This window comes from Dama dama, chromosome 19 (assembly GCF_033118175.1).
Source record: "Dama dama isolate Ldn47 chromosome 19, ASM3311817v1, whole genome shotgun sequence".
Lineage (NCBI taxonomy): Eukaryota > Metazoa > Chordata > Mammalia > Artiodactyla > Cervidae > Dama > Dama dama.
Window position 1 is genome coordinate 30,319,803 of NC_083699.1, and position 27,625 is coordinate 30,347,427.

The 27,625-nt window shown below is 39.4% G+C and overlaps 1 long non-coding RNA gene and 1 pseudogene across 1 annotated transcript in view; one reads left to right on the forward strand and one right to left on the reverse strand.

The window, feature by feature from the left end:
• The first annotated feature begins 391 nt into the window (after positions 1-391).
• Positions 392-27,625, forward strand: part of LOC133073329 (uncharacterized) — a 495,759-nt gene continuing 468,525 nt past the window's right edge. Inside the window, exons 1-2 of the long non-coding RNA XR_009696950.1 lie at positions 392-406; positions 1,419-1,592. This is a non-coding gene — a long non-coding RNA (uncharacterized LOC133073329). The remainder of the gene's footprint in view (positions 407-1,418; positions 1,593-27,625) is intronic.
• On the reverse strand, positions 6,529-13,737 carry LOC133073815 (nucleolar RNA helicase 2-like; annotated as a pseudogene).

The following is a 27,625-nucleotide window of genomic DNA, read 5'->3' on the forward strand; positions in this document are numbered from 1 at the left end:
CCAGGGATCAAATCCATATCTTCTGCACTGGCAGATGAATTCTTTACCACTGAGCCACCAGGGAAGCCTGACTCTGCTATACTCATTACCATATAATATGCTATATCATTCTCATGGATATTATTTATCTGTTGCCCCTCACTAAAGTGCATGCTCAGAAAGGCATGGATATTTTGTTTCTTACCCCCAAAACCTATAACAGTGCTTGGTGCATAGAGTGCATTCAGTAGATAATTATAGCACCATTGAATGAAAGAACAAATGTAAGAGAAATACAGTGGTTCCAAACAGTTCACTTTGAAACAATTATTTTAGATGGTGACACAGTTCTAAGGTGAGTATGCATGTTCTTTGCAGGTGGCAGGCAGCTTTTGTCTGATGGCTGTGATCACCTGTGTAACCATGGGTAAGTCACCTGACCCCTTTGTGTCTCAGTTTCTGCGTTTGTAAAGTAGGAAAACTAAGTCCCTGCCTCACAGGATTATTGAGTTAATATGTTTGCATGTGTCTGGCATAGACCAGTTGCTATGGAAGTGTTTGCTATGATTATTTACTTTTTTAATTTTTAATGGACTTGAGTTTGACTCGTCTATCCAGTATGTCTCCAAAGACTCTGAGGACAAACCAGATACTTTGGGCTTTTCTTCAAACATTTTCACTATTTCCTTCTGTGTGGACTATGCAGGCTTTTACCCAAACACTTGTCTTTAAGCCTCCCCACCTTTAGCACATCACTCTGGTCACCTTTTATAGGTAAACTTTTCTCATCTTAAATTCCCTCATCTTCTTTGTGCCCACACTTTTGGGCATGGAGTATGTGCTCAGCCTGCCTCTCTGTTCATCATTGTCTTCTTTGGCTCTGGTATTTCTCCTGGCCTTTCTGTTCTAAGGTATAGTCTATTCCTTCTGTTCTTCATTGCACCAAACAGAACTGAATTTCATCATTCTGCAACACCCAGTCATTGCCATATGCCTTTCTGTCCCTGACCATGAAATCTATTCTTTATTCTTTATCTGTTTTTCTTTTTCACTTTTTTTTATTTTTTATTTTTCATTTATTTTTAATAGTTGGAGGCTAATTACTTTACAATATTGTAGTGGTTTTTGTCATACATTCTTTATCTGTAATGCAAACAAACAAAGCGAGAAACAAAAGTCGTGCTTAAATGTTTCTAATTGCCATTTTATCTGCTTAAACGGATGATGAGAAAAGGCCGCTCTCTTCTTATTCAAGCTTTTGCTTTATTTGGCCTATCCCTACTTTCATTTTCTCAGTTTAGACCTAAGAATCTAATGGAACCCCAACTGTTTCTCTTAGATGTTGAAACTAAGTGTTTTCATGAAGTTGAGTTTCTGACTATCAGTGTATCCAGTGGCTCTTGAGCAACACTTCAAGGTTTGTCTCTTTCCCATTCCAGAACCTGGAGGTCAAGGAGAACAGGTCCACAGAGGCTCAACTTCCAGGTCAGGTCCTTCTGCTTTGGGGAACTGGATGCATCCCCATGACCTTCCTATCCCTAGAGCCGCTGGGGAGCTCAAGGCTGCTGCCCACAGTTTCTGTACTTCAGAGCGAGCAGAAAAGCTGCCTCTAGGTAAGAAGTGGATCCTGTCAGTAGCAGGGACTCATTTTAGGTACTTATCAAAATGGAAAAAAAAAAAATGTTAAACCAATATTATTTTTATATAAAAGACCCTCCTTTTTGCTGTGATGCATTCCTGGATTCAGCAGCCAAAAGTGGAAAAGTGAAAAATGGGCTATCTTTTCTCTTATAGACTATGTTCACTCCATAGCTGACAGTAAGTTAAAAATACTTGGCTGGTGAGAAAGGTGAGAAATGGATGATTCAGTCCCTCCAAATTAAGAACCTGCTGCTGAAATGGAAGGCTGGTCAGATCCAGTGTTGCAAGACGTTGTTTTCAGGTTCTTTCCTACGAGGCAAAATTCAACGTAGTGAGAAGCAGGGGCTGTCTGTATCGAGACATCAAAACCTTTGCAAAAGTGACAAAAAATGTCAACGTGATAATTTTGTAGAAAAAGAGTTTAACTCTTCCTCCTCATTAGAAGCACTAGGGAGAACACGTAACATAGGTGTTCTTGTGGCTCACTTGGGCCCTGGTTGCTTAACACTTTCCCCTCATCGGGCGCTTTGTCTCATTTTAGATGCTACCACCAGACGTATCTGTGACCCTGGCCTGTTCGCCCTCCCACAGCACCTTATTTTTTGCCCCTATTCAGGCAAGGTGTTCATTGTGCTTATGAATACCTCCCCACTTTTCTTAATGTATTGTTTCACACAGTTCTCCTTGGCACTCAGAGGTGAATTTTGACTTTGTGTTTTTCTCATTGCTGACGCATCAGGCTCCCCTGGGTTGAGAGCTCCTACTTTTTGACGGTTAACTTCTATTTCCTCACCTCTTCTATTGTCCTTTTTGCCAAAACCAACTTCCCTTTTATTTTTTTGAATAAGTGTTTATTTTAGAGTTATTTTAGAAAAATACAGAAAAAACAGAAATATAGTCCAGGGAGTTTCCATGGCCCAGTTTTCCCTGTTGTTAGAATGTGACATTACTATGGCATACTTGAACCCATGTTGATACATTACTTTTAACTAAAGTCCATACTATGTCCTTAGTTTTTTCTTAATGTCATTCTCCCCTTCCAGAATCCCATCCAGGACACCACATTACGTTCAGAAATCATGTTTCCTTAGGCTCCTTTGACTGTGACAAAGCTTTTTGCTTTTTTTTTTTAAAAGCTCTTCTGGTTTTTGAAGATCTTGACACTTTTGGAAAGTCCTGCTAGGGATTTTGTAGAATATCCCTCAATTGGGATGTATTTGTTTTCCTCATGAGAAGACTAGGTTATGAGTTTTGTGCAAAAATAAAAACAAAACAAACAAGCAAAACACATAGAGAAATAATGCACCGTACTCATTACATCTTATCAAGGGTACATGGTGTGAATGTGGCTTATCACTGGTGTTCACCTTAATTAACTGATGGAGGTAATGTTTGCCAGATCTCTCCACCGTAAAGTTTTTCTCCCCACCCCAACCTCCCTTCTTTCACAGTGTATACTCTTCCTTACTCTGCACAACTCATACTTACGGAGTGAACAGGGAATTATGCTCAACCTCCTTAAGGGTAAAGTACCTATGGAAATTATTTGAAATTCTTCTGCAAGGGAGATTTGTCTGTTTTCCTCCATTCGTTCATTATTTAATATTTTCAAATTTAATATCAGTATGTATGCATGATTATATGTTTTGTATTTTTGGTTATAATCCATTGCTACTATATTTTGTTGCTCAAATGGGGAACCAACTTTATCTTTAAAGAATAACTTGTTAGTACCCCTCCCTTAACATTCTTGATTATTTTAAGCTGGATGGTATGGTTTAGAGTTTAAACCATATCAACTGAGTTCTAGACAGCTGTTTACAAGGTTTTCTTTCAGGTCCTTCCCTTCTTTTCTCTTCCATAATCTTAGACATTTATAAAAATTCTTTATGTAAAGAACCCTGCTGATGGAAAAGCTTCAAGTTTTAGAAAGCTGCACGAGCTCGTTGAATAACTACCTACCCTCAAATCCATTTTGCCAATTTAGTTAGTATATGAAATGGTAATCAATACCAGGCATGAAATATTCTCAGCTGAGAAAATATTGCATAGAAACAAGAGACATAAAGATACAATAGTTATTTTCTTTCATAGCTGGTTAGTCTAGTTTGAACTTTCTAGACACAAAAGATATAACATCAAGTTGTCCAAAATATAATGAAAATCTATTTCCAGAAGTCTTTTTAAGGGCAAAGGGACATTTTGAGCCCATAAATCTGTTGCCTGGTGTAGATTTTTTCTTTATTATATTTTGCAAGTTCATCTTGTGCCAGAAATGCCTATGTGACCCCATGTGATTGAGATTCTGAATTTTCACTTTCCTACCACACCCAACCAGTTGGTTCCTTTGTCTGAGTAAGGGACGGCTTGTAATTATTTGACTAAAATGTTTCATCTGTTAATAATGGTCTTCCCTTTTGAGTTACCAGACACACGTGCCATTCCAGTTATTAGAACTGGAGGTCAGAAAATCTGTACTTCCTCCCTAGACAAATTTACCCTTTTAAATGTTGTTCCCTGGTTGTCTGGAATCCAGCATTTTTTAGGAACAATTTCTACCTTGTTCTGCAGCAGTCGCTGGAATACAAGAAAGGAATGACTCTTGTTTCATCCTGGCTACCTTACGGTGGGCCTCCTCAGTGTCTGTGATGCATGATATTTGCAAAACCAGACCACTTTCCTATGACTCCATGGGGGCTTCCCAGTTTATTACTTCTCTGATCTAGCCCTTCCAATGTTAAACGATGGTGTATGACACATTTACGTGCTCTGCAGTGTTGAAGTGATCGTTTTTTAAAGTTCCATGGCTCATTTCACAAAGAAATTGAAAGTGACAGACTAGTAGGTATTTTCTTTGGGGCCCATTTATGTAAATGTTTTAAGATTGCTATGATCACTCACTTCTGAGTCCAGTAGTGTGTGGAGTACACAAACATACAGCTGATTGTGTAGTGTCAGAGTTAGCACTGCTGGGGGTGGTGCTTGTAAAGGTGCTACCTTCTCAGCATGGGAGGCTGACAGTGCCTCACATAGCAGACAACACTCGTGTTCAAGGCTTATATGTGCCTGATCTCTTAGTCTTAGAGCAAGAGATCTTGGAGAAAGACTTTGCGTTTGGGGATCTGTTGTTCTGAGCTCCAGTTCGGGCTTTGCCTCCAACTGGTTTTGAAATCAACCACAGCCCACTAAAACTCTCTAGACTACTGCTGCCTTTATCGCAACTAAGCAGATTAGACTAAGACACTTTTAGCTCTAAGGTCCTGTGATCCTTTAAAAGATTCTGAAAAAATGTTCACATAGGTGCCTTATTTGCCAGATTAACATAGGATTGAATTTTGTGGATATTAAAAAAATAAATAAATAAAGATAGGTTTAACCATCTCTCTGTTACTGAAAACACAAGCAAGATGAAAGAATAAAATGACTTTGAGTGCGTTCCTTCCACGCAGTACTGTGTGTGCAGTACTGTGTGCACAGTACTAAGAGTACAATGGTGAATAAGACACAGTCCCTGCCCTCAAATGTCATAAAGTTTAGACATGAAACATGTCAGCCCTTCCCCCTCTTCTCTCTACTCCTATCCTCTCCTGAAGGAAAACTAGAGCTGGCATCAAATCTCTGGTTGGCTTTTTCCAAAAGCTCCAACATCCCAGGGTTGCAGATGGGTGGGGCTTTAGGAGCTAAAGTGAATTCAAGAGATTTGAACTGCGGTGCTGGAGAAGACTCTTGAGAGTTCCTTGGATAGTAGAAGATCAAACCAGTCAATCCTAAAGGAAATCAACTCTGAATATTCATTGGAAGGACTGATGCTGAAGTTGAAGCTCCGATACTTTGGCCATCTGATAAGAAGGGCCAACTCATTGGAAAAGACCCTGATGCTGGAAAAGATAGAGGATAGGAGGAGAAGGGGATGACAAAGGATGAGATGGTTGGATGGTATCATTGACTCAATGGACATGATTTCGAGCAAACTTTAGGAGATAGTGAAGGACAGGGAAGCCTGGCATTCTGCGGTCTGTGGGGTTGCAGAGTCGGACATGACTGAACGACTGAACGATAATAACCTAACAATGACAGTTCCTCTCGTCTCAGCATTGTCAGGTTTTTGGATGATATGTCATTATCCAGCCCATTTCTTACCTAGCTCCCGAGCTGTTAGCACATACAGTGCCTTTTTGCAGATAAGGAAATGTATCCCCTCTGGACAAACTGCAGATATGTGGTTCCTCTGTGGACTAAATAGGGAAGGCCCCCTTCCTACAGGCTAGTTGAGCCTCTCACTGGGGTACGTTGTGCCTTGGTCACCATCTCAGCCCCCTGCCCAGCCCCTCAGAGGATGCCCCACAGAACCTATACCACTGCCCCCTGCAGCCTTGCCAGCAATCCCTTAAGAGCCTCCCTTAGGACAACGCTGCTCCACAGACTTTACCAGGAAGGATGTGCTGTCTTGAAGTTGCTATCCTAACAGCACCAGGCAGTTAAGATAGTGTCTGTTTCTTCATGTTTAAAATACGGCACCATATGTGTGAGTTGCCTCAGGGTTTGGGTGACAAGGCATTCTATTTTTGTCAGATTGTTCTGGTTTTTACTCCCTATTTTCCCCCCACAGTGTCCTGAGAAGTCCTTCTGAGTAGCAATGTGTCCCCTTTGAAAAATCAAACCACGCCTGGAGGATCATAGCCCTTGAAATGAGACTAGTGGAATGTTTAGAACCTAGCAGCTGATGGCTCTCTGAAAGCCTGATTCTCTACCATAAGCATTCTGTTTTAATTGGCCTGTGAGTTTAGGCTGATGTGACTAAGTGATCAATCAGGTTTGAATTGTGAGATATTAAAAAATGGGATTAGAGAAGAAAAAAAAAGCATTTGGAAGATTCACCACAGGACAGGAGAGCTGAGAAGTCTTCATCTAACCATTGGATACTTGCTTTTTATTTTTTTCCCTATCCCTTGAATGCTAAGTCATAACGAAACCTACTTAGATGTACTTCCTTGCTCATGTTTCATTGGAATTCATTTTGCAATTCCCCTTCTGTTTTGATCCAGAATTCTTTTCTTTCTATCAAACACAGTAAGCCAGAAATTCTGCCTGATATGAAACATTCAAGAACCAATGAATGCCTGCTATCTAGAAAAGTGAAATGAAACTATTGAGCTCTTGCTACCTATAGACAGTGTTAATATAGTCTTTGGAAAAAACAAATCACAAAACATGAGTTTAACACTGACATGTAACATTAGTTCCATTTAAACATTAGCTACTCTGTTCCTGTTTGTACAGTTAAATGGGAGATTGGCCAAGGAGGGCATTTCAGCATGTGGATTTTTGCCCCCTTCTTTTTCGAATGGTTGTTAATGGGAGGAAGTCCTTGGGTCATCTCAGGACGGTAACTGAAACTGCTTGAGACAGACATTCTTCCAGGGTCTGGAAAGGTTAGGAATTGGGTAAACTTATCAAGCTTGGCTGGTTTTCTAGTTGACTGGCTGTGTCTGAGGTAAATATGGGTGTTCTGCAAAATGTGAAGTCCTGCCATTCATTTACAAAGATCTAGGGGCTTGGTTTTGCTTTTTAAAAGGTTGATTTTGTTTCTGAACTTTGGTCAAACACATAAAATGAGTATGAATTGGCTGCTCAACTCTGGGAGCAGGAAGTGTTGTATTTCTTCATGTTCAAATAAATTTGGCTCTGTTCCCTCCTGACTGAGCAAGGATGTTGAGAATTTAATCTCATCTGTTTTTGCCCTGCAACTTCTTTTGATTATTCAAGTAATTTGAGGGTGTTATACCTTTCAGAAAACTTGAGGAAGGGCCTCTGGTCTGGCTGCTGAAGTGGCTTATTGAAAAGCATAGGTTTGGTGGCCCAGTGTACATGTGAAACTTGCCCACTAGATCTTTAGTCTCTGCTGAGTCACAGGGCCCAGATTTTAGACCTAGTCTTCATGTTACCAAGCATAACTAATGTTTGGCATTTCAATTGAGCAATGCAAGGTCATGGTCACAAAGCCCGCTTCTGAGTTGATAAAGGAGTGCTGGTCTACCAACGTGGCACCAGAAATGTGGGCCAGCGCTGCTGCCAGGGCTCCCACAGCTCCTTTCTCCTCAGTCAGCTTCTCGGCTGTTTGCTTGAAGTGACCGATCGCAGTGGGAGGCACAGAGTCCAAGAGCCTGATGGCATCTTTGCTAGAAGCTTTTATTATCTCTGTTGCAGAAGGAACACCTATTCGTTTAAATTTAATTCCTGCTTTTTGCTGTACTTGGACTCACTGGTATTCTTCTTTGTGCTGGGAAAAGCAGATGCAAACCCTGGTTCTCCCAGCTCTACCTATTCGCCCAGAACGATGAATGTAGGATTCAACATCCTTTGGTGGAGAACTTTGAACAACTAGATCAACCTCAAGGATGTCTAACCCATGTGCAGACACACTGGTTGCAACCAAAACTCCAAAATCACCATTTCTAAAACCCTTCAGGGTGATTTCCCTTTGCTTCTGTGGAATGTCTCCGTGTTAACGACTGGGCATCCTGTCTTACAGCGACATTCTCTGATAACTCCTGGGCTTCTTTCTTCATTTCACAAAATATGATAGTGCGCCCTTGAAAACTACTGTACGCTTGGATCACATCTCCAATAACTGCTGCCCTCTGAGTCCAGTGGCACTCGATAGCCAGATGCTCTACAGTTATTGCCATTTTCTGTATCTTTTTACCAATTAGGTCCACTTGTTCATATGTAGATTTCATGTCTTTCTTAGCAACATTAAACACCCAATAGGGGCAAATTGCAGAAAAAAACAGTGTTTAGGGATTGTCTTCTGAATCTTTCTTGTATGCTACACATAAAATCTCTTCCACTGATCAGCAAAGCCCATATCCAACATCTGGTCAACTTCATCCAGGACAACATGCTTAAGTTTGGTGAGATCTAGCTTGCTATTCTGCAAGTGGTCTTTGATACGACCTGGTGTCCCAACCAGGATATCAATCCCATTCTTCATGTGTTCAATTTGTCCTCCGTAGGGAGTTCCACCATAAAAACAAGCCACTGCCAGCTTTTTTGTGATGTCACTGAAGTCTCTGCTTACTTGACTTGCCAACTCCCTTGTGGGCGCAAGAACCAGTACCTGAGGGGCATGCCCTCTCTTCCGGTCTTGCAGTTCTCCAAGAAGTTTCTCAACCAATGGGATAGCAAAGGAGATGTCTTTCTAGTTCCTGTCCACGCCTCTGCAATCAAATCCTTCCCACTACAGACATGGTGAAATGTCTTTGCTTGTATAGAAAACAGGAAGGTCACCCCACAGACTTTAAGAAGTTTAGTAGTTTCTTCAGATATGGGAAAATTAGAGAAAGCTCCTTCTTTTTGCTCCATGTCATTTCATGCTCTAACTCACTGTTTTCTTCACTAGCAGCTTCCTTGGAGTTGGAGTCAGGTCCAGTGTCAGGGAATCCATTCTTGAGGTTGGGGCTTTTCTCTTGAATTTCTCCATTTAAGAAGAACTTAAAGAGCAGCTGGGTGAGGCTATTGATTCCAAAGTGAAGGGAATGGTCTTTCTCAAAGGAAAGCAGGGTGTTTGCTTTGATATCCCTACTGCATCAGTAACAGAAGTACAGGAAAAGTGGCATGATTCACGGTGCTGGTGGCTTTCTGTGGCCACAGAGCCATCAGAGCTAGAAGGTCCACGGGAAGGATATCGCAACTTCCGAGGACAGCGGGAAGGCAATCGAGGCTTCAGGGGACAGCACGAGGGCAACTGAGGTGTCAGGGGATAGCAGGAAGGAAGTAGAAGCTTCAGAGGACAGCAATCAGGAGGTGGCAACAAAAAGTAACATATTCTAAAACAAAGGCCAGAAGCAGAGTTTTAATAAAGCATTTGAACAGTAACTTGTAGTAGAGGATTTATTTGGCAAAAATAGAACTATGTTCAGCAATGTGGAACTGAACATTATTTTTCATACAAAGTTAAAAGCACATTGTATTTCCTTCCTGACCACTTGCCCAGTCCCCATCTCTTTGAGAGAGAAAAGCTTCATCTAAATTATTTCATCTGATTGATGACTTTCATTTATAACTTTATTGCTACTTCCATCTTGGGTATTCCTTTGGAAAAGCTGTATGGATTCATTACATATTCTAATGTATTATTTATAGATTATAAGATAAAGTCAAGCATGTATCTGCTGATACTTTTTAAGTTGACCTGTGTTTATACTTAGAAATGTCTCTTAAAAGGGAACCCTCTTACACTGTTGGTGGGAATGCAAACTAGTACAGCCACTATGGAGAAGAGTGTGGAGATTCCTTAAAAAACTGGAAATAGAACTGCCATATGACCCAGCAATACCACTCCTGGGCATACACACCGAGGAAACTAGATCTGAAAGAGACACGTGCACCCCAATGTTCATCGAAGCACTGTTTATAATAGCCAGGACATGGAAGCAACCTAGATGCCCATCAGCAGATGAATGGATAAGGAAGCTGTGGTACATATACACCATGGAATATTACTCAGCCATTAAAAAGGATTCATTTGAATCAGTTCTAATGAGATGGATGAAACTGGAGCCCATTCTACAGAGTGAAGTAAGCCAGAAAGATAAAGTCCAATACAGTATACTAATGCATATATATGGAATTTAAAAAGATGGTAACAATAACCCAATATGCAAAACAGAAAAAGAGACACAGATGTACAGAACAGACTTTTGAACTCTGTGGGAGAAGGTGAGGGTGGGATGTTCTGAGAGAATAGCATTGAAACAAGTATACCATCAAGGGTGAAACAGATCACCAGCCCAGGTTGGATGCATGAGACAAGTGCTCAGGGCTGATGCACTGGGAAGACCTAGAGGGATGGGATAGGGAGGGAGGCGGGAGTGGGGATCGGGATGGGGAACACATGTAAATCCATGGCTGATTCATGTCAGTGTATGGCAAAAACCACTACAATATTGTAAAGTAATTAGCCTCCAACTAATAAAAATAAATGGGGAAAAAAAAAAAAAAAGAAATGTCTCTTAATAGTAGGCTTCCCTGGTGGCTCAGATGGTAAAGACTCCTGCAATGCAGGATCCCTGGGTCAGGAGGACCCCCTGGAGAAGGAAATGGCAACCCACTCCAGTAATCTTGCCTGGAGAATTCCATGAACAGAGCTTGGCAGGCTACAGTCCATGGGGTTGCAAAGAGTCAGGCATGACTGAGCAGCTATCATTTCATGTTACCTCAGTAGCACTCCCACATTGCCTGGGCATAGGGTCCACTAGGATAGAGTCATGTCATTCAGAAACTTCTGAACTTTCCCCATCTTGAATGATTCAGTTGTTTACTTTGAAAATCTAAACATCTGAAACTCTCTTCCATGGGTTGACATCTAGGTTACAAATCCTTGCTTTTCCCTTGAGATGAAGATAAGGAAAAGTAGCTCTCATTCTTTCACAATAGACTCACAAGCAGAGTTAAATTCCAAATCCATATTCTCTGCCATATTTTCTTTCTTAATTTTTTTTCTTTATTCTTGAATCATTGACTAAGCTGCTAGCATACATAGTTAAGTGTTAGATCATCAGGAAATAGTCTCTGATGCCTGTGATAATTTTGTTGTTGTCATTTGTTTTTTTCTTTCTTTCATAGGGGAAAGTATGAAGTCATCTTTCTCATTGCTATCCTCTTTAAGTCCAAGAGCAAAGTACTTCTAAACAGCGGAGTTTGTGGTTCACATGGAATGTAAATAGCTCAAATGGCCCCACTTCCAAGAAGCCTTCTTTAAGCCTAAGGCTGAATGAAGGAAGTGTATTCTTCGGTTTTCTACTGTATTCCCAGCAATACTTTGAGCATACTTTTAAAATAAATTTGTCGCACATACTCCCACTCTAGGGAGGGCTCTGATTTCTCTTCTCATTCATTCCAAGAGAAAAGGTCAATACCAAGGACTGTATTGGACCAAGTCCCTTTTTAAGGGGGGGGGGGGGTGGTGTAAATTTCAATTTGAATAGATAAGATAGAAGACTCTTTATACTTCGTGTGACCTCTGGTCTATATTTAATGTCTTCACTTTAGAGCCATGCTTTAGGTCCTATCTTGATTCATTAATTTATTTATTCACCTAACAAACTTCTTTAGGGCACTATGCTTCAGACTTTGTCTAGGCCTTGGGAATAGTGCAGAGATAATTCAGCCAATACTCTATCTTCCTAGCCTGTATTTTAGTGGACTGTCTCTCTTGGTATAGTGAGGTTGCCTTGGGCCTGCCTGACTCTTAGGGTACCCTGAGAAGGCTAACTGGGAAGCTGGATTGTTTATTAAGAAAAGTAGTCATTGTCCATATTTTTGCATTTATAGCCTACTCAGAGAGGCTTGCCTGATGGTTCAGATGGTAAAGAATCTGCCTGTAATGCAGGAGACCTGGGTTTAATCTCTGGGTGGGGAAGATCCCCTGGAGAAGGGAATGGCTACTCACTTCAGTGTTCTTCCCTGGAGAATTCCATGGACAGAGGAACCTGGCAGTCTACAGTTCGTGAGGTCGCAGAGTCGGACTATCATCACTCACTCACAAGAGCTTATAGCTCAGTAGTTGTCTGTCTTGGCCCACCTTTGTTTTGAGCAGTAAGTATAGAGCATCTGCCATGTGCATGGGGATCAATCTTGAAATTGATAAAATCCCTGAGTCATGAAGACGGTGTACATTTACACAGCTAGCACATTTCTGTGATCATATCTCCCCTCGAAACCCCAAGGTCCTGGATCTGCAGAAGGAAGCCAATTCCTGATCTAGAATCCACTATCACCCTCTTTCTAGACCATTTTAGAGCCCAAACTACTAACAATGAAAAACAACATTGTTTCCATCATTTGCTCACTGTGTTGTCTCCCTAACTAGATTCTAGTGGGCAGACACCTTGTCTTGACTCTGGTATCCTGGGGACATTTAGCAAGGTACCTTATTCCTACCCTTGTGTACTGAATGAATGCAGAGATAAATGCAGGGGAAAACAGAATGGTGCTGAAATTGTTCTCTTCTGCATTTTAAATGGCTCTCAATTTGTTCTTAACTAAATGATAATTTTGAATTTAGGAAAATATATGGCTGTGGGAAAAATAAATGAATAAATATTGAAACATTTTGTTTACTCAAGGTGCTGGGCTAGGGCCTGTGGATTACAAAACAATGAGCTGACCTAGATTTGGGGTTTAATGTGTATGGCAGGGCAGATGAGTCACATGCAAACAATGAGATTTAATTAAGATTATTTATATATTTATTTTTGAAACTTTTTTTTTTTTAAGCATCACAGTAGTGGTCACAGCTTACCTATGGTTGTGAGTGCAGATGAGATTTGAGATTTGCAGTTGTTTGAAAAGAGACACTTGTGTCCTTCATGAGAACTAAAAGTCAACCAGATGGCAGGAATATACAATGTTGGGTGAGAGTTGAAGGATGGAAGCAAAGCTTGGGTCCTGTTTTCCTCTCTCTTTTATTTAAATTTTATTTTTCTATTTTTTGGCTCTGCCAGGCAGCATGCATAATCTTAGTTTTCCAACCAGGGATCAAACCTTGCCCCCTACAGTGGAAGACAGTGTTCTGATCACTGGACCATCAGGGAAGTCCTTTGTTTTCCTCTCTGCTTGGTACCTTGGATGATCTGGTCTCAGAGAAACCCAAAGAGAACTTAACTTATTTTCTCTCATCTTTCCCTCTCCTGCTGTGTTCTTGTGTGTTAGTCACTCAGCTGTGTCTAACTCATTGTGATCCCATAGACTGCAGCCTGCCAGGCCCCTCAGTCCATGGCATTCTCCAGGCAAGATTACTGGAGTGGGTTGCCATTTCCTACTCCAGGGGATCTTCCCAGCCCAGGGACTGAACCCAGGTTTCCTGCATTGCAGGTGAATTCTTTACGGTCTAATCCACCAGGGAAGCCCTCCGTGTTCTTAAGAGTCTATTTTTGTTTTCCTAGTTAAAATACTTGTACTCTGCTGTTTTGTATACGTTTTCATTCAGATGTGGGTTGCCTAATTCTAGTATTTTACCTATATTCTGTACAGTGTCCTCTATTACTTTCAAACTTGTCTTTATGGTAGTAGTTCTCTGATTTGTACAATTTCCTGTTTATTAAAATACCGCATGTTAGGTCATTGCCTTGAGTTTCATCATCTAGAAATTGTCTCTGGTTAAAGCTATACCAGGTCAGAAAAATCTGGCTATATGACATTTTAATAAAATATAAACATACAACTTGGGGGGTCATTGCTTACTTGTGAGATTCCAGGGTTCAGAAGTTTGGAGAGGGCTACAACCTTGGATAGAAGCTGAAAACTCTTTTGGAAACAGTGTCACTCTGTGCCACTGTGGTAATCAAGGGCAGGATTGAGCAAATTAACAGTACATGCTGTCTTCTTACCCTGCCTTTTAATATGGTGAAGATATGGCAGGTGAATTCTCTACACATTTATTATTATTATTATTTTTAAACTAGAAAGCCATAGGGAAGGAGAGAGCTCATGGCTGCCCCAGAAGACATGGTACGCATTCACAACAACTGGTCCGTTTCTGTGGTTCATCTGGAAGAGATAGCACTGCATACAGGAAGGACTGTGATCCAAATTCATTCAGAGATGTGACTCTGCACATTTTTCCTCTCCAACACTCTGAACAGTGGTGTGCATCAGCTTTTCATATTTTGGGGGGACGGTGTTCAAAGTGACATTTAGGATATATGCCTGACTTTTTTGCTCAGTTCTCAGCAGATCTGGAATCTTTCACCTTTGAGCTGGGTTCATATCTATGGATTAATGACAATCACAGACCCATAGCAAATGCTGGCAAAATTTTTGCAAACATGGGCCAAATTTTAGTTTTATTATAGAATGTAAAGTCAGAGCTGGCTTTGAGTTTTGTACTAACATATCATACAAAACTAATTTACAGTTTTTCCAGATGGGTTCAGAGTCTATGGCATGCTGCCTGCTACTCTAAAATGTACTTGGTAGAGAGGATGATAGGGAGGGAGGGAGTATAGTTTGTTCCTAAGTGGGAAAATATGAAAGCTTTGCAATTTATGGCAATAAAGAGTTGGATTTTTAAAGAATTACCACTGTAACAGCAGCTTATCTAAATAGTTTCAAGGGAAATGGCAGAGAACCAATATTTTACAGAATGAGTCACACCAGGCTTTGTGCTCTGTGCATGATGTGTATTATCTTATTTGTTATTGCTATACTGTATGAAGTGGGTATCTGTTTTCATTTTAAACTGGAAATTCATTTACCTCTGACTTCTATAAATCATTTCTTTGTCTTTGTTACATATCAGATATGTGTGTGTATGTGCTGTTAAACAAAAGCATACTTTTTTGGCAAGGAGTCAAAAATATCTTCTAGGTAGAAGCTGACTCAGCTTGATTCTGTTTTCAGTTCACGTGCAGGGCTGTGGCATACAGTTGAGCAGGTTGCTTACTATATGAGTCCCTGGTCAGGGAACAAGAGGGGGTATATTACAAACCCCAGTCCACTCACTGAACTCTGAGTTTTGGTCAAGATCATGTCTGCTGGGAGAAAGGGGCACCTTTTTCTAGTTAACTCATCTATGTTTGCAGTGACTCTGCTGATGCGGATTCCTTAGAACAAATGAGCAACCCAGGAAAGGAACTTTGAAACTCTAGGTAATATCCTGTTCATCCTGGCATCTTGGGGTGTTTGTCTCTTCATTTCCCCCTTCTCTATCAGGCATCTTGGGACTGTCCCTTAGAACTCCTTTAGTCTTGACTGCTGATCTCACTCTGCCACTAGTCCGGGGAAATGGCTGGATGAAGGATACCAGCCTTCCTCTCTCCCTCTCTTCACTGGCACTGATGCAGTGGCAGTTTGCCCTTTCTAGGTGGTACTCTTTATAAACTGCTCAGTGAATATTCATGTTATTCTTTTCTTATATCCTTTCCCCTAAAACTGTGTGGATAGTCAAGAAAGTGTGTACACACACACACACACACACACACACACACACACACACACACACACACACACACACATTTAAAACCCCAGAGTTTCAAACTTTGGGAAATAGTGTAAAGAAAAAATTAATTAAAGTGCTGTCAGTTCTTTAGTAAATTTATTAAGCTGCATAGGTAAATGAGTTTTAAAATATACAAAGAGAAAGGGATTGCTGTAAGTTAATTTTAAATGTTTATTAAACATCTGCTTGATTCTTAGTGTGTTACATGCAGGAATGGAATACAAAAAAAATTATGTTGTGAACATGGACTTATGACTTAGTTTAAAGAGATATGAAAACCGTCAGTGTAATATATCTCATATATAATCTAAGTGTTGGGATATAGGGACCCCATGGCACCAGATATGTTCTTCAAGCTCTGACTCTTATGTCCTCAGCCATCCTGGAAAGTTGGCTAACCCCTGGCCTTCATTTCCCTTATCTGTAAGTGAGAGTTGGCACTCTGTAATATCTTTCTCCCAGGCTGTTGTGTGCCTGGAATAAGATAATGGATGCACGATACTTTAAAACTTCTAAGACTCTTTATATATTTAAGGTTTAATGGTCCTTACAAAGAAAGATGAAAAAATTGCTGATAATTTACGTCAAAAAATATAATTTTTCCTTTTTAAATAACATGTTTTGTGTGAAAAATGTACAGAGACTAAGGTATAAAGTAAAAGAAAAAAAAAGCAAACAAACCCAGAATCAACTGTGTACTCCCAGTGATAATCATGGTTAGCATTTGATGTATGATTTTTTAAATCTTTGCAAGTTTACACTAATTTATTAACGTTGAGGTACTGTTATGTACAATTCTAAACCTATCCTACTTTCCATCATTGTATTAGTTTAAGATTTACAGAAAGCACATGGGCAGTTATTTTTATGGCCTCTCAGCAAATATCAGTTTTAGATATATCAATAGTTCAGTGATTTCACACAGTAGCACTTCCTAACATGATTTTTATTGGATTTATACACAAAATTGATACATCCTTATAGAGGACGCCCAGTGCAGCAGGCCTGGGTTCGATCCCAGGTCAGGCCCTTGGATGCCTCAACTAAGACCTGGTGCAGCCAAGTAAATAAATAAATACAATAAATATTAAATCCACTTCTTACCTATCACTTTGTCTCTCACTGAATCCTTTCTGCAATGAGACATCAAGAACCTAAGCTTTATTCAGTCTCGAGACCACGTGTGATCTCAGTGGAAAAATGTGGGTTTAAGTCTCAATCTGGGTTACATGGTTTCAGCAAGATAAAATAAGGAAACGCTAAAAACCCTGGCTCCTTTTCAGTGCTACTCCCCTTGTTAAGGGGTGGATTTCCTCATGCTATGGTGTAAATATAACTTTTGAAACACTGGAGAACTTCCCAAGTATTCAGACAGTGTAAAGATTTTGGAAAAAATAATTACCTGGAAGTTTAACTCTTGCAAAATGGACTTTTTTTTCTTTTTAAATATATGGACGCTTTCCTTAATACAAGGCACACAAGGAGTTTCAAATCATATGTGCTTTAAAAAAACTGTTTCCTGTGGACACTAGTGAGTACACATGTTTCCTCTGGGCCGTTTGATTTGTATCATTTGCTTCATCTTGGTTAATCATACCAGTATGCTCATAGTTATATAAATTGTCTTAGGTGACTTGATACTCTTGTTTTCAATCCTGATCAAATGTAAATTGGCAACACATTCCTTATGGGCATATCATTTTCCTCTTTTAAGCCAATTCTATCTTGAAATAAAACAAATGAAATAAAGACACTTGTAATTACAACCTCGATAGGTTTTATCTTATCGCACCTTCAAGATTTCATGCCCTTTCTAGGTCTTGTCTTCCCCTCCCCCCTCTCAGTTCCTTTTCCTCTGTAGGTCAGGTTAACAAGGGAAAAAAAAACATCACAAGGATATTCGGAGGGTGAGAAAATGTTAGGATGGATTTGAATCTCTTTATTAATAGTGAGTTGCATAATAAATGCCATGGGGTTGGTAGGTTTTACCACGTCTGTTAAACATTAACAGGACTTGTACTTTCTGGGATATTGTTGAAGCCTGGATACTGCTCAGCCAATCACAAAGAAACAGGTTTCCATGGAAGCAATAGCACGGATTCATTTCATTCTCAATGGAATCCACACAGCAAGACAGATCTGTAAAAATAACCCATGTAAAATTGAAGCAAAATATTTCTGGGTGTTTGTTTTATGCCTTTTGGGGTGTGTGTGTCTGTTTTTCATTTAAAAAATAATCTAAAAATATCTGGGCACTCAGGAGAGCTCCCAAAGAAGCTAGAGCTCTTAGCCCTGCCTGGTTGGTTGTTATTGTTCTTCTGAGCATGCATACCTGTGTGTCTGAAGGGCACAACCCTTCCCTGGTTATTTACATTCTTGAACAAAAACATTTTAGACCAAACTTTATCATGAATCACAGAATATTCTGAATGTGTGGTAAACAATAGATTATTTTAAATAATGTTTATGTATCAATAATAAAGAAACATAATTAATGATTTTTGATTCTCCTATATGATAGGCTTTGAACAATTAAACTTGGTACTATAGGAAGCTTTATTTTATAGGTGAAAATGGAAGCTCAGAGGGTGCAAGGAACCTCTTCAAGGCTGTAGAGTTTGAGTGACAGAACCTGGCTTGCAGTCCAGGTTTACCTGGTTGGCAGATGCTATAATCCCAAATTACTATGTCATGTTTTCATTTTCATGAAGAAGAGCATCAGTATTATTTAACTGTTCCTGAAGTCAAAACACAGGCTATATCTCCATTCATATATACGTATGTTGATGTACATATATATATATATATATTCACACACTAAACCCTGCTCTCTTCTTTTGCCATTGCTCTCATAAGAAGCAGTGTATTTTTTTAGCTCTAACAACATTTATTCTACTGCAGTGACTGTGTGTTTATCTGTTTCCTCAGGGCTGGGCTCTGAGCCCTGGTGATCATCGATGGGTTTAGGCTGATCTGGATATTTCCAGAGGCTAAGACTCTGCTTGGCACAGTGCTACTTTGTATTAACAGAGTTAATTTAGAATCTAGTAGAATTTGAATGACAAGTAAAAATTTTTTTTTTTTTTTTTTACATAAACCCTTAGCTGAAGCAAAATTGTGTGGAGCCAGGGGAATGTTTGAATAAATGAAAACTTTTTGCTAAACCAAGAAATGCGCCTGGTACACTTGAATAGATGAGATAAATATCTTGAAGTTTTTTAGAAGCATCATTCTTCATTCTTCACATTTTACTATATTAATATAAAACATGTTTATCTAATTAGTATTTATTAAAACAGGTCCTCTAAAATTGAAAATTGTCTGAGTACTTTGAAGTAATAAAGAGGAAATAGAGTGTCCTAATAAGATAGTTTCTTCCTCTATTATTTTTAATTCTTGAACTTGTTTGGCTGACACACCAACAATTCATATGTTGGTTAACATTGAGGAATCAAGTTCTTTCAATGTTCAGTCTTTTAAAGATGCATTTTACATATCAGAGCTCTCTGAAAACCATTTCTTACTTGGTAATTGTGTTATTCACCTCCCTATCATAATGAGCAGAGTCTATCGGATGTGACCTAACCTTTCCTTTATGACTCAGCACCATCACTCTATTATTTGTAAACTGTAGGGTTGTAGACACTTGGGTGTCAGAGCTTGTATAGTCCCCATCTGCTTGATTTCTTTTTTTATTTCCCTTCCATCATCTCCGATCATTTGCACTGGTTTCTCTGGTTCTGCTTCATAAATACAGTCCATTATATGTGTAATTCCATGTCTTCTGTTTGCTAAGGCTGATCTATGGGTTTCATGGGGTAGTAGATAGGTCAGTAAGTTTAATCAGCTACGGTAAGGTGAACCCCTGAATATTTCAATTAGCTCTGGCCTATAGGCTTCAGGGTGAATTCATTTATCTTCCTCTGTAAAATGTATGAGCTTGGTTTAAGTGCATTCCTTATCAATGCTAGAGTCTTTTTTCCATTGTTATCATTGTTTCAGTTTTCAAGAAGGAATGTATATTTGGTTGAGTTCTATAGACTGTCTGCTGAATATGTGAGACTGTTATAATTTGCAACAAAGACTATAATCTACCTTGTTATTTTGAAGGGGAGACATTTAAAAGGCAGCTTCCTTTGGGGATATTTCTAGGAATAGTGACTTGACATATGTGGGAATATATGTGTATATGTATATATAGAGATATATGTATTTATATATTTCTGTGAATTCACTTATATTCTATATTGTTTCTGAAAAGATTTAAAGTAACAGTAGTGACAACAGAAAAGGAAAAAAAATGAGTAAAGTTCATGAACTTACATAATAGTTGTCAATACTTACCTTGTGTTAACTTGGCAGCCTGTTAATTTGTAGTTCTTTTTGCTCATAACTATGTTCAAATTGTTCATGGGATTGTGGCAGGATGTCCCTCAGTTATGAGTAACCTTGGAGGCTGGTGTGGCTTGGTCACAATCTTGGGGAAGTTCAGTTTTATTTTTTAAATTGTCTAGGTGAATTTTTTTTTTTTTTTGAAGGAGTGTGTAAAAGATACCACAGACCAAAATAGTGTTTTTGACTATTAAGTTATAAGAAGCATTTGAGATAATCAGAAATAAAGGAGTCAGGGGTCTGAAGGGAAATGACTCAGGCATTCTTGAAAAGGTATCAGCTAATGCAGTTGTTATCTTTCTTGCTGGCCTGGTACTGAAGTTTTGCCATGAGAGGTCGTGCAGTGTTGATCTGACCAGGATAGCTGCTATTTTAAAACAATTTGATAGCCAGGTTTGCAGATCTGACAGAAAAGAGTAGCTGAGATTCCTGGTGTATTTTAAAAGGGTAGTAAAAGTTAATTTGCCCCATGATCATCTCCTCAGTGGCCTTACTTCACTTTAAAATTTTCATGGTTAGAGGTACTCTGTTGGATAAAAATGGATAAAGTCCACGGGCCTACATAAGAGTCACCAACATTTACCTCTTATTAACTTGGCAACCTGGTAATTTGTAGTTTTTTTTGCTCATGTGCGATGGTTTAGTCACTAAGTTGTGTCTGATTCTTGGCGACTCCATGAACTGTACCCTGCCAGGCTCCTCTGTCCATGGGATTTCCCAGGCAAGAATACTGGAGGGGGTTGCCATTTCCTTCTCCAAGGGATTTTTCTGACCCAGGCATCAAACCCGGGTCTCCTGCATTTCAGATGGTCTCCTGCATTGCAGGCAGATTCTTTACCGACTGAGCCACAGGGAAGTCCCTAACACCTTCCAACTGTTTCTGGGATTGTGGCATGGTGTCCCTCAGTTATAAGTAAGAAGGCAAGGCAATATTTTGCCTGAATTTACAATTTATGTATATTCAGATATCAAGATGATGTTTTCCCTGAATATACCATTAATGCCCTTTCTGAACACACAAGCAAATTAACAAATTTAGGCAGCTTTCACCAGCCAAGAGTGGAGTGTGGCTGATTGAGATGCAAGGTGAGAACATTTAAGATGGGCACGTCTGAAGTAAGAGGTGGTGTCCTAGGAAGATGTGGGAAGTGAGGGGTGACTGGGTGGGGAAAAGACCAAGCCATTGGACCCCTGGTGGTGCGTGTGCTGACTGCAGGAAGATGACAAAAGGGGAGGTGGGGGAGTGAGGACTACTACACAGTTGTGCTCCAGGCTGGTTCCACTTATGGGGGGAAGCAGAAATGAGCTAAGAGTAAAGAAATCATGCCTTTGATTATTCTTGACCTTTTCCAATTAGGTTGTACAATAATTTAAAAGTAATAACTCCCTCAGCTTCCTGACTCAACATCCCACCTAATTAGCTAAATCCTTTTGACCTCTGCTTGGTGACTCATCTTTGCTTCTGATTCTGAGACCATACTGGTTTACAACTAAAAACATTTGAAGAAACTTAGTACTGAATGTCTTTTCCTGTTTTGTTCCAATCTTGTGCCCTAGTTTCAGATTTTTTTCTCTGTTATTGAGGTTAGATGATCACCTTGCATTGACGATGTAATAACCAAATCCCTGTTCAGTTTGTTTATTCATTTACCAATTATTTATCAGACACTTGCTAGGTGTCTGGTACTGTGCTCAGAACCAGAAATACAAAGACAAATGAAACATGGCCATTGTTCTTCAGAAGTTACCTTTAGTGCCAGAGAACTCGCCTTTATACTCAGGAGGGCTCCCAGGGCCCTTCATGACTGGAGTCCAGCCTGCTGTTAGGAAGCTTCTATCTCCTTCACTCACTTCCCTTCCCTTGAGTTTGGAGATCTGCTCCATAACCCCATTTGTTGATTGAATCAAACTTTCATTCCATAGGAGTTTGTACATAGACTGTTTTCAGGAGAAAAATTAATTTAAATATATCTGGAGACTCTCCAGAAAGGGTTTGCATTGTTTCCTGTTTGTTCCAAGGGTTGCAAATTTTTCCTCGTTGCCTTCACAGAGAAAGGTGGGTAGGTTCAATTTAATACAAGAAACAGCCGTTTTAAGAAGGTATCTGCATCATTATATATACATCATACACATATACATATATACATGCATATGCATACACACAAATATACATGTATACATATACAGCTAAGTACACCTGTATATAAATACATACATATGTATGCATTTAGGTATGTATGCTAAGTCGCTTCAGTCGTGTCTGACTGTATGGCCCTATGGACCGCAGCCTGCCAGGCTTCTCTGTCCATGGGATTCTCCAGGAAAGAATACGGGAGTGGGTTGCCGTGCCCTCCTCCAGGGGGTCTTCCTGACCCACAGATCAGACCTGCATCTCTTATGTCTCCTGTACTGCCAGGCAGGTTCTTTACCGCTAGCACCACCTGGGAGGCCCATAGGTATGTGGGCCTCAATCAGCCACACCCCACACATCTTTTTTACCCATTCCTCCATTGATGGGCTTTGGTTTGTTTCTATGTCTTGGCTATTGTGAGTAATGCTTCAATAAACATGAAATTCACATATCTCCCTGAAATCCTGTTTTCATATACTTTGAGTATATGACCAGAAGTGGAATTCCTGGATCATATGGTAGATCTATTTTTATTTCTTTGAGGAACCTCCATATTGTTTTCCATAGTGGTTGGACCAATTGACATTTCCACTAACAGTTTACCAAGGGTTCCCGTTTTACCACATCCTCACCAGTCTTCTTGATTAATAGCCATTCCAGCAGGAATGGGGTGATATCTAATTGTGGTTTTGATTTGAATTTCCCTGATTATTAGTGATGTTGAACATCTTTTCATGTACCTAGTGGACATTTTGATGTCCTCTTTGGAAAAATATCTATTTAGATCTACCCGTTTTAAAATCAGATTATTATTTATTTGTTAATTTGTATGAGTTCTTTATAAATTTTGGGTATTAACCTCTTATCCAATATGTGGTTTGCAAAAATTTTCTCCCATTCCGTATGTAGTATTTTCATTTTAATTGTTTCTTTTGCTGCGTAGAAGCTTTTGAATGTGATACAGTTCTATGTGTTGATTTTTGCTTTTGTTTTTTGTGCTTTTGGCCAATGGCAAGACTAATGGCAAGAAGTTTCTTTTCAATGCTTTCTTCTAGGATTTTTATGGTTTCAGCTCTTATGTTTAAGTTTTTAGTGATCTATTTCAAGTTAATTTTTGTGAGTGGTATGAGATAGGAATCCAATTTTATTGTTCTACGTATGTTTCTTCAGTTTTCCCAGCACCATTTGTTGAAGAGACTGTCTTTTCCCCTTTGGGTGTTCTCGGCACCCTTGTCAAATACTAGTTAACTTCATATGCTGGGATTTAATTCTGGGCTGTCTATTTTGTCTAGGTATCTATTGTGGTGGGAGTACCATACTGTTTTTATTATCATGGTCTGTAATATAGTTTGAAATCTGGATGCATAATATCTCTAACTTTGTTCTTTTTTCTTAGAATTGCTTTGGTTATTCAGAATCTTTTGTGGTTCTACACAAATGTTAGGATTGTCTCTTCTATTTTTGTGAAGAATGTCTTTGTTATTTTGATGGGAATGTTGGTGAATCTGAAGATGACTTTGGATAGTTTGGACATTTAAACAATATTATTTCTTCTGATTCAGGGACAGAGGATGTCTTTCCATTTGTTCATGTCTTCTTTGATTTCTTTCAGAAGTTTTGTAGTTTCCATTGTAGAGAGAGATGGAAAGTTTTTCACTGCACATGACTGACTCCTTTTAGTGGGCCAGAGCTGCTGCCAAGGGCTACCCAGCTAGGGGTCAGATTTGTCAGCCTTCATTCAATGTGGCTGCTTCTCCCAGTGAAATGAAAACAGAAGTGATGTAGTCACATGTAGGCCCAGGTGATTAAGAAGTAGAAGGCATCTTCATGATTTCTGCTCCTGTGTATAGAGAATCCAGCACAGGAACCATGAATGGTCCTTGGGAATGGAACCATAAGATGAGAGGAGTCAGTTCCAGAAATACCACCTAGGGGATTGTCACCTCTCCTTGAAGAGCACCCAATTATAGGACTGAGAAATAAACCTGTAAAGTGTCAAACATCTAGGAGTTGAGAATATCTGTTACTGCAATTAGCATTCTGCACCTCATCCTGTCTGGTTAGTACAAATCACACACCTAAGCTCTTTAGGTGAAACAAAGATGAGTCAGAAACATCCAGAAGTTTGAAGGAAGGAATGCAAGCAATTGTAAGACAAAGTGAAAGTGAAAGTCACTCAGTCGTGTCCAACTCTTTGCGACTCCATGGTCTATAAAGTCCATGGAATTCTCTAGGCCAGAATACTGGCGTGAGTAGCCTTTCCCTTCTCCAGGGGGTCTTCCCAACCCAGGGATCAAACCCAGGTCTCCTGAATTGCAGGTGGGCTCTTTACCAGCTGAGTCACATGGGAAGCCCAAAGCAGATTTTAATCATTTAGAATTTTAATAAGGCTCTTTGAATAGCAAGTGACAGGATTCCAATTTGAACTGACTTTATCAAAGAGGGAATTTATTAGCAGAATGCTCATATTACTGATAAAAAGATTGAAAAACCAACAAGGATGTAATTGTTTCCTGGAAGAAACTGGGCCCGGGGACTTACATACTGCTAATACTCATTCCTTATAGATCAGTTATGGTCAGAGGAGCAAAGCTGTGGAAGAAATGGTAGCTTCTGTGGATACCACAGGACTAGTTGGGGGGCTGGGAGAGCAATACTCAGAAGTAAAAAAAGGCTCTTTTATTCTCAGAAGAAAGGAAAAGGTATTTAGCAGACAAAATAATTGGTTTCCTCTACAGATGTAGTAATTATTTGCAAATTCACCTTCTTTTTTTTTTTTGGTTTTGTTTAGTGTATTTTGCATTGTTAACATTTCCTGTTTTTATGACTAGCTCCTGAGCTTGAATTAGATCTTTCCTTTTTGTTCCTCTGCCTGCCCCCATGCCCAGGAGTGTCTCGTATATAATAGGAACTTAACAATTATTTTTTTATTGGTTGAGAAAATGTAATTAGAGACGTACAGAGGATTTGGGTATCTTTATGTTGTCCTGATGCAGACACTCCCTTTTCTTCACCAAATCCTGCTCCTCTACATGAAACTGCAACTCTAGCTAGCAGTGGTTTCTGAACATGCCTTATAAGTATCCACCTCTGATATGTTCTCCCTACTCTTGCTTCCTTTGGGAACCTAGCCTCCTCCTCCCAACCAGTCTAAAGTCCACCACCCATACCTGATCAGATCCAGGGCAAATACCACCCCCGCTGTGAGAACTTCCCAGCCCATCACATGACACAGAGGTTTTTCTTCCTCAGAACTCCTCACTCTACTGTCTATTGACTGGTGACCATGTCTTCTTGCATTGTCCTTGTGTAGTTTTACACTGTTACATTTTGTGAACAATTAATATTTTTAAATAATTAAACATATTATTTAAATTTTGATTTTCTTTTCCAACTAGATTGTGAATGCTTTGAAGAATAGGAACACTCTCTCATGCCCTCTATAGTGGTTGATGAAATAGCTTAAATGGTAGGCTTCTGATAAATCTTTGCAAACAGATTGAATTAATTCTTATTTTCAGTTTCAAGACAGTTATCCCATATACAGTACAGCTAAGAGTCTGCAAATAGTCACATGAATACAGTGCTTTTTTAAATGAATATTTTTTCCTTTCATTTTTAAATTAAAGGACTCTGCCAAATGGTTGAGTCAAATGTATCAGCACTCTATTATTATTATTATCATTTTGTTTCTTTAAGATACAATCCTTAGGGATAATGAAACCTATTGCACAGAGTGAAACCAGTCAGGCTGCTTATTGACTTTGCAGAGAAGCAGTTTCTACAAAATTGTAAATGGTAATAATTAATTGGAATGCTTTTCCTACATTGCCCTGTGTAGTGGTGAATGGTATATGTGGTAATCTGAATGTGATATGTATGAAAAGCACAGGATGTGTGAAAGAAGGTGAGAAAAAGCTGGGCTGCAGAAGATGAAAAGCTACTACAGCTTCTGACAGGATGCAGTATGTGAAGCTTAGACAATACCTCGACTCTGAAGCGGGGTAGAGCAGGTTGGGCACTTTAAATATTTTTAAACAGTTTCCCTCACTGTTTCCTTACCCTCAGCCACACCACACACCATTTGCTTCTAGCATTCGGCCCAAGGTCTTGCGCTTTCTGGAATCTCTCTGCTGCCCTCATTGGCTTCTTTTCAGTCATGATTGTCCCTTATTCGCAAATGACACAGAGATTAGAGACGATTTCTTATTTTGTAGCTTTTTTTTTTTTTTTTTTTTGCAAAATTATGAAAAGGCTCTCTCTGCTGTTGAAATAAACAACTCTTGGCTTTAGAGACATATCTCCTCTCAGCTTCTCAAAAATTACTCTCATTAATCGCTAAAAATGTAATATAATGTGGAGTTTGATATTTGAGGAATTCATAGACTAATAAAGGGTTAAAAAAAGAAATGTCTTTAGAGTCTATCTTGTTCACATCCCCTGTTTTAAAAAATAAAAAATTCCAGTTCTGTGTAGAAATAAAAAAAAAATGAGAACGCAGAGTGCAACACTAATAACCACACGTTCACAACTGAAGCACAGATCTTAAACTTGAAATTCAATTTAAAATTCATATTACCAACCCAACAAGTAAAAATAGTGGCACAGGTATATTTGTGGTATTGTCCTACATTTTAGTTTGCTTGGTTTGTGAGTCAGAAAGTAAGCAATTGAAATCTCCACAGTTACAGGGACTGTGAGTTCAGCCTCCTTGTGGGATGCGGTTTTAGTATGTTAATGGACTGGCCCACCCAGATCTGTGGCGGAATGGCCATAACATCCTCTCTTGGATTCTCTGTCTCACTGCACTGAAAACCAGCCTATTTTAACTTATTTAAAAATTATAATTCTACATTTTCTATTAAATATATTATAGCTATTTAATTTCAGGAGAGATGCTTTATAATTTTATGCTTCTCAAAGTTCCCACCATTGTTGTTGCTGTCTAGTCTTGCGACCCCATGAACTGTAGCCTGCCAGGCTCCTCTGTTCATGGGATTTCCCAGGCAACAATATTGGAGCGGGTTGCCGTTTCCTTCTCCAGGGGATCTTAGCAACTCAGGGATGGAACCCAGGTCTCCATCATTGGCGGGTGGATTTTTTTTTTTTTTTTTTTTTTTTTTTACCATTGAGTCACCTGGGAAGCCCCAGGAAAGCACTAGAAGATATTAATTACATATAGTTGGTGCTGATACGATGATATGAACCACCACATCTTGTTTTTTTTTTTTTTTCCCCAGCAACAGTAGTTAACATTTATTGAATTTTTAGCATGAGCCAAGTTGTTTCTTATGTCATCACAATGATTCCAGTGAGTGAGGTGCTGGTTATTTTTCCCATTTTATTGATGCTGAAACTAAGGCTTAGAGAGGTTACCCAGTTCATTAGGTTTGAATCCAGACTGACACCAAGCCCACCTACTATTATGCTATAGTAATTTTTTAGACAGAACTCTGTTGGGGTAAGGAGAATATCACCCT